The sequence below is a fragment of the Trichechus manatus genome, unplaced genomic scaffold (assembly GCF_000243295.1).
Source record: "Trichechus manatus latirostris isolate Lorelei unplaced genomic scaffold, TriManLat1.0 scaffold00013, whole genome shotgun sequence".
NCBI lineage: Eukaryota > Metazoa > Chordata > Mammalia > Sirenia > Trichechidae > Trichechus > Trichechus manatus.
The window spans coordinates 25,333,365-25,340,905 of NW_004443949.1; positions in this window are offsets into that span (position 1 = coordinate 25,333,365).

Here is a 7,541-nt window from a genome sequence, read left to right on the forward strand (position 1 = left end):
TAGCATCCCTAGAATGGTTGATACCAGTGGGTGTATGTGTCGCATTCCTAGCAGTCTAAGGCTACCTGGACATTTGAGTGTGTGCAATGCAGATAGACAGACAGAGCATACACTAGTCGTGTCAGACCTGTCCACTTTTCCATTAGCTTGAGAGTAGTTTCAAAACTCTACCTTGGGAAGACGAGCATGTCAGTGCCATAACCACCCACACAGCACCTTTGGGCAAATGTTAGAATGGTGCCCTCTGGGAAGATGCAGCCTCACCTCAGGATGCACAGCTCAGTGAGCACGGTGCATGCTGAATTTTAGCCCCACCCAATGACTTTCTCCTCTGGGTGCCCTTAGGCAGGGCAAGGCCTACATATATAGTAGCCCTGATGTTGTTGTTGTTAGTGGCCATTGAGTTGATTATGACTCATGGCGACCCCATGTGTGCAGAGTAGAACTGCTCCATAGGGTTTTCAAGGCTGTGACATTTCAGAAGCAGATCTCCAGGCCTTTCTTTTGTGGCACTACTGGGAGGGTTCGAACCACCAACCTTACAGCTAGTAGTCGAACACTTACTCCTTTGTACCAGCCCTGATGTACACTGTCCATTTGCTGTTCTCATTTTAAACATTATGGACAAAATAACAACCACTGGGTTTTTCAAGCTTAATATTTTCAATTTTCAGCAGTACATTGATAACATTCCATTAAGTGAGCTCTGCTGATAATAAGCCCCTGACTTCATCCCTGGCTTTCCAGTTTGCCATATCCTGTCTGCTTCAGACACATCATTACCGAGGTTATAAGCAGAAGTGTCGAAGATAAAGCCTTACTTTCAGATGACTCTTGCAGTGTTTATCTGTAAGACATGTTGGAAAATTTCTCCATTGTATCAAATCATTTTAAGCCTATCTTGGGTGACCTCATGTTGCAATTCCTACCTGCTCTAATCTTCAAGTTATTGAATAACCTTGAAAAAGAATTGTTAGTGTACGTTAACACGTCTAGGGGGTTCCCCCCGAGGCCTATGACTCTTTTTACACATTGTTGTTGTTAGCTGCCATTGAGTAAACCCCCAACTCGTGGTGACCCCATGCACAACAGAATCAAACCATTGTGATCTATAGGATTTTCATTAGCTGATTTTCGGAAGTAGATCACCATGCCTTTCTTCTTAGACTGTCTTGTTCTGGAAGCTCCACTGAACTTACAGCAACAATCAAGGCTCCACTGACAGATTGGTGGTGGCTGCGCTTGAGGTGCATTGGCCAGGAATCGAACCCTGGTCTCCTGCATGGAACACGAAAATTCTTCCACTGAAGCACCACTGCACCCTTTTTACACATTCTAAATAAAAAAAAAAAAAAAGAAATTCATTGCCATTGAGTCAATTCCAACTCATAGTGACGCTGTAGGACAGAAGAGAACCACCCTATAGGGTTTCCAACCAGCAGCTGGTAGATCCAAACTGCTGACCTTTTGGTTAGCAGACGAGCTCTTCACCACTGTGCTACCGGGGCTCCTTTTACGCATTCGGGTTACAATAAGTGGGAGGGAAAAGTTTAACTTAATACTATGCTGGAAATACTTTCTTTTTTCAGCTTAGACACCAACCTACTTCTCAATTCTCTGTGGGAGTAGTGTCCTTTACAGGGGCAGACATGAAGGCACAAGACCCAGAGAAGGTCTTGGAGTAACTTGTTGCTAACTAATGACATGAGGGAAGAAGGAACCCAGGGTATCTTGGACTAGTGAGGGTTTAACAAGGAGCAGAGGTGAAAGAGTAAGATCCTGGTCACCTCTATTTTATACCTCAGCACCATGCCGGGAACAAAATACAACCAAAACCATTGTCATCGAGTCAATTCTGGCTCATGACAACCCCATGTGTGTCAGAGCAGAACTGTACTCTACAGGGTTTTCATGGCTGTGATCTTTGGGAAAGCAGATCTCCAGGGCTTTCTTCCAAAGAACCCCTGGGTTGGTGCAAACTTTTCAGTTAGCAGCCTAGCACTTAACAGTTTGTGGCACTCGGCCATTGGAACAGCATAGGTGTTCAATAAATGTTTGGTGGGGGTCTGATACACAATGCCCTTGTGACATATACCACTGTTCAAGGACTCATTTTTTCAGGGGTGGAAAATCACCCTAGAGTTTTAGTTCAGGCTATTTTACAAACCCCAAATGGATTTCTTTTTATATTTTAGACGCAATAGGAATGCCTATGATCACATGTGCGTCACTGCATAAGCGTATCCTGACAAGTTTAAAAAAAAGAATAGCTATTTAATTTACAAAGAATGCTGCTATCATTAAAGGACACGTCAGTTCCAATGGATCAGGGCAGATCATCACATTTTATACACTGCCAACATGTAGTGACACTTTCCTCTTTAGGATGAGTTTCATCAAATTGAAGTGCTGGTTTCTGGTTTATAATTCAATCCATTTCCCTGACTCACAGAGGGTGGAGTAAAATGACAAAGTCCTTTGGTCCATCAGTCAGAGTTTTTCATATTACTGGCTGATTATGCATTTATCTTCTTACCACATGGGGCACTATGTAAAACCATGGTCAATAATTACCACCCTGCAACTGACTTTTATGGATTCTGGAACTGCCCTCACATAAACATGTTGGATCAGAGGACACAAATAAAACAAGACTGTCATTACACTGAGAGGGTTGAAGGGGTAGGGAGGGAGAAAATATCATGGCCGTGCCAGCTAGAAGCCTGCCCCAAAGAGAGGTTTCAATAGCTAGCAACTTTTCCCCGGAAGGTACATTACATACCAGCTACAATTACCGCCTGTCATAAAGGGATGCAGAAATCTAGCCAGACACAGCATAACAAAGCTTACATTGTACACACAGGTATACAGAAATATAAATACAGAAAACAAAATACTATCGCTGTTGAAGGAAAATAGTAACCCTTCAGTGCTGGCGACTTTCTAAACTGGGTAATTAGGTTTAGATTTAAGCCTTTCTCCCTCTTCCTCACCTCTACTATTTTCTGGAGTTGGCAGTCTCTTATACTTTTGACCAAAAAGGTTTCTACAGCTGTTGAAGTGTGTTAAGGAATTAATTCCCTTTCACAAAGATAGCAATGGAGTTGTGTGACTGTTGGGCAGTCTATGACAAACAGGTACACTGATTTAACCACATTATGAATTCTCTGTAGTGCTTTTTGTATTAAATATATGTTCCTTTCTAGTTAAGCTCTTTTCAAACAGGAAGTGTTTAATTTTTAATAGATTGGTAGGTTGTTGATTTCATGTTTGGGCATATGCTTCAATGAAGCCCCAGTTCTGAAGGTGGAGAATCAGCCATCTTTAACTGTACAAGTCCTCGCTAACCCTTGCTCCATACAAGAAGCTGACAATGTTGCCAGTCCACTGCCCATGTATCAGCCTGAGCAAATCTGGATGACAAATTGCTCATGGATAATTGACCTGAAGACAATTAAAATTCGACTGTATACTTATATACACTGAAAAGGAGTTACACATACACACCACAGTGAGAGGATTCTCTTTTTTTCAGAGGCAAAACCTGCCTCTTAACTGTTCTTTCTGACGTTGGGAGTGGGAGAGCAGGAAGAACGTAATTTCTATCATTACATCCTCCTACCTCGGTTATTCTAACTTGAAAATCCTCTTCTGTCAAGCTTCATTTTAAAAAGAGATAAAATATTATTAAGATGACAAGTCTACCATATTCATGTTTTGTTTTGATGTTCGTTAATCCTAAAGAAGGCTCCTTAAGAATTTGGAACCCAATATCTTTGCAAAGCTATTATGTACAAATTTAGTCACCTTGCACATTAGTTCAAAACAGCATTTCCCAAGCTCTTTTGTTCAGAAAGCTAGTTCTGAGAGATGTTAATGGATCCACCATGAAATCAAATTTCTCAAACCAAGTAAGTTTGGGAAGCACTGCCTCTGGACACCCCTCCTGGAATTTCTTACTGTACAATCTCATACCAGAGTCTCATGAAAGTATTGTTGTAAAGAACCTCTTCTTTAATAAAGAACTAGTAAGAGGGAGAACTCTTATCTGTGTATAAGAGGAAAAAAAAAACCCAACCAAAAAAAGGGCAGGGTAGTAATAATACTTCAATACTTTGTATTGAAAAGAACTTTTTACTCAGGTACTAGGAGACTGAATCTGTGAACAGGCCATAATATGGCTATAAACCAAAACAAAAAACAAAGCAAATTTGTTGCTGTTGAATTGATTCCACCTCAGCAACCCTATAGGACGGAGTAGAACTGCCCCATGCGGTTTCCGAGGAGCAGCTGGTGGATTCAAACTGCCAACCTTCTGGTTAGCAGCCTAGCTCTTAACCACTGCGCCACCAGGGCTTCAATATGGCTATAACAAAAACAAAAAAAAAACAAAAAACTCCATTGCCATCGAGTCAATTCCAACTCACAGGGACCCTATACGACAGAGTAGAACTGCCCCATAGGGTTTCCTAGGAGGGCCTGATGGATTTGAACTGCCAACCTTTTGGTTAGCAGCTGAGATCTTAACCACTGCGCCATCAGGGTTCTTAAAATAAAATGGATTAATATTAAGTATATCTTCTTCTACTTTACTTTTATTGAGTACCCATTTTCTCTTTTCTTAGAATGATAATAATAGTTTTCCTTTTTTAAATGTCATTTGGATTTATCATATTGAGTATCAACTCTAATTTACCAAATTAAGAAATGGCAATGCTGAATTTAATTTGGGAGGCTGTGTACTATCTACTAAGCCAAATTTTTCCCATTAATTTTCATTCTTTTCTTCTGCTAAAATAGTTGATCTGTAAGTTTCTTCTTTCCCAACTCCTTAGCATTGAAATATGGATGTTCCATGAGCATATTTTCCTAAAATTTTTTGGAGTTTGGAGTTTTCACAGGATATCCAACATAGAAGCATGCTTACTTAATTTAGAATAAACAGGTTTGAATAGATCATTTGTAGTCATTCGCAAGATTAACACAGAGTGTCTGCACACCTAAAACATAATACTCTGTTGCTGAGACAAAATGTTGGATCTGTGTTTACCTGTATCCCTATAATGGAAACTTCTGCTCTCCCAAAGTGAGCCCTTTTAAACTCTGTGCATCATTCCTGGCCTATCATACACCTGGGGAGGGACCCTTTCACTCTGCTATGCTGATCCGGCCCTCTGCCCTGGCCTGGGCTCCTCTTTGATCCTTTTTGCCCTTCAGGTCGTTTTTGTCCCTGGCTTCCAGTCTCCACTCCCAGCACTGCTCAAACGAGGCTTCTTTACAGATCACCCTGGTCAGCTCACTCATCTCCAGGCCAGAGATGGCCTTTCCTGTGACCTCTTGGACCTACAGTGTGGAGAGTTAAAGCTTTCCCTAAACCAGGTCACGTGGATTAGAAGTACAGCAGTAAACTAACAGTATTAGCAAAAGTAAAGGGAGAGATCTTAAAAGAGAGAGAGAGAATATAAGTGAAAAGAACATTGATTTTTTAAAAACCCAAAAAGAAAGAAAAAAACATTGCCATCGTGTCGATTCCGAATCATAGAGACCCTATAGAACACAGTAGAACTGCCCCATAGGGTTTCCAAGGAGCAGCTGGTGGATTTGAACTGCCGACATTTTGGTTAGCAGCCGAGCTCTTAACCACTGTACCACCAGAGAGAAAAAAACTTGAAAGAAGAAAATAAGGGGCTAGAGCCTAAGCGGCAAAAATACCTATTCTTGTCTGCCAACTCATTTAATCTTCCCGAGAATCTTAAACATACAGCTTAATTAGTCATTCCTTAGCAACCATCTCTTATTTGGCATCTGCCCACCATAACATATTTTGCCCTGAGATTTTGGGAAAAATACTCAGCAAAGGAAGACTCTAACTCCGTTTCCGCTTTCTCACAACACTTTTTTACTCTTCCCATTAAGGCTTTCCCTGACAACAGTTCTAAATGCTTTCCCCAGTCCAGCGGTTTTCAAAGGGTAGTCCAGGGAACCTGAGGGGTCCTCAAGACTCTTTAAGGGGGTCAATGAAGTCAAAATTATTTTTATAATAATCTTAAGACGTTCATTGTTAATGGCTTTTTCCACTCTTATTTTCTCGTGAGCCTGCAGAAGCATTTCCATTGTACATTTGGAAACCCACCATAGGTTTCTACCAATAGGCATCTCTGACATAGTAAGAAACAATTGTCCAGATGCAATTAATGTAAATTGCCAGGCAATGTGCTAGATAATTTTATATATCCCAATATTTCATTGTTACCACAGTCCTGTGAGACATACTGTATCAGTTTGCCAATGAGTAAAATGAGGTCCAGAGAGGTTAATTTATATATCTGTGGCCTTCACAGTCCCTCATCCACCATAGCTAGAATTGGAACCTATGTCTCTCACCAGCGCTTTTATCTCTACTTAACAGTAATATTTGCCTGAATAATTACATTACTTTCCTTTTAAGAAAGGGATAGCAGCTACATAGAAGACCTTCTCCTTAGTTATTCTTTCCCTCTAAATTGTGTGTTAATGAGTTTTGAGACTTTAAGGATAGAGAATTGAATGTGATGCTCTGTCTGACTGTCAGTAAATGCTTCTTAGAAGCAAGGAAGGCAAGACTTTGTCTCACATATTTTGGACATGTTATCAGGAGGGACCAGTCCCTGGAGAAGGACTTTATGCTTGGTAAAGTAGAGGATCAGCAAAAGAGAGGAAGAACCTCAACAAGATGGACTGACACAGTGGCTGCAACGATGGGCTTAAACGTTTTAACAACAACCCTGAAGATGGCGCAGGACTGAGGAAGTGTTTCGTTCAGTTGTACGTAGCGTCGCTATCAGTCGGAACTGACTTGAAGGCACCTAACAACAACAACAGACGCAATACTCCTTCACTACTTTGTATATGAGCCATCAATTAGAATACTATCCTCTTTTGATTAGAGGGAGGTGTTGTTATGAAGTCAGAATTTCCAGGACTGAATGCTCTCAAAATATGAGGTCCATTTTGTCATGCTGATTATCTGGTCTTATGTGCAGAAGTGGGGGATGTATATGAATGAGGTTTGTTTTATGTTGTCTTTGACATTTTTTAGAAAGAATGGCAGGGACTGTCATTTTCTATTACACCTTTTTTTTTATATATATCTTATTGTACTTCAGGTGAAGGCTTACAGAACAAATACTTTCTCATGAAACAGTAGTACACATGTTGTTTTATGACATCGGTTAACAACCCCACAACGTATTAACCGTCTAACTTCTCAACCTTTTTTTTTTTGGTGAAAATACACATAGCCAAAGATACACCGTTTCAAAAATTTCTACGTACACTGTTCAGTGACATTGACTACACTCTTCCAATTGTGCTGTTATTCTCACTTAAGATGAAGGCTTGCAGAACAAAACAGTTTCTCATTTAACAGTTACTACAAATGTCGTCCCATGACAATGGTTAACAATCTCACAACACATCAACAATATCCTTACTCAACCTTGGGTTCCCTATCACCAGCTTCCTTGTTCCCTTCTGCCTTCTGGCCCTTGTCACTGGACTCC